Source organism: Malania oleifera, chromosome 8 (genome assembly GCF_029873635.1).
Source record: "Malania oleifera isolate guangnan ecotype guangnan chromosome 8, ASM2987363v1, whole genome shotgun sequence".
Lineage (NCBI taxonomy): Eukaryota > Viridiplantae > Streptophyta > Magnoliopsida > Santalales > Ximeniaceae > Malania > Malania oleifera.
Window position 1 is genome coordinate 51002088 of NC_080424.1, and position 1024 is coordinate 51003111.

Consider the following 1024-nt stretch of genomic DNA (forward strand, 5'->3'; position numbering starts at 1 on the left):
TGCACTTATAAATTCATACAACCCCACTATACAAACTATTATTGGTCATATGATAATAATTAGAACACTGGCTTATAAGTGATAATCGTTAACAAATTAAAGGAGACAATATCTTGCGCAGTCGAAACAATTTTGATAATATATAATTTTAACTGATACGATCAAAATTGGTACCTCCATATTTACAAGTATGTCCATGGAGGTAGGCAGTTATAAGGTCGACTTTGGGTAACATTAGACGTCTCATGTAACTCCCACTAAATTATTAATAATCCTCAACGCGGTTACGAAAGTAACAATTGTTGGCTTACTTACCTTCCGAAAGTTACTTGCATGAGTTACTTACAACTCATAAGTTGCTCGTAACCTCGTAGATATATTGGTGAATGCCAAGCTGGGGAAAGACCTACCCTTGTTACTATAAAAAGGGGATCTCAGGAGGAGGTAAGTATCTCATATCCACTTCTTTCTACTATTTTAATTCAGAACCTCTCATTAGTCCCTTAGATAGACATCAGAGTGATCCCCTGTAGTACACCCCAGGTCCTCCAAGCCAATCTTATTTGATCTTTTTCCAATGGTTGTGATTGGGGAGTGATTCACGAAGATCGTTCGATTTTCAGGCAGCAACAGTTGGCGCCGTCTGTGGGAATAATTTTGAGGGGTTTTTCGAATCCTTGATCATGATTACCTCATACAAATCAAAGTCAGAACCTGCTATAGGTAATCAATTACCCTAATCTATAGATTTTGCACCAATTAGTAATTCTAATAATGAGAGGTGAATTCCTTGCATTCCAAAAAAGGATGCAGGACATGTTCATTATGATCTTGTAGTAGAAAAGGGATCATAAGGAACCTGCTTCTCATCTTAACTGAGTAGAACCCGAACTAGATGGGAAGGTTGCAGTCCCACCAGAAATCGCTGATAGGGCTTCTGATCCAACAAAGAAGGCTGAGGACACAAATAGCGTGGGCATCTATGAACAACGGTCACACAAACTAGGAGAAAAATTCAAAAAAA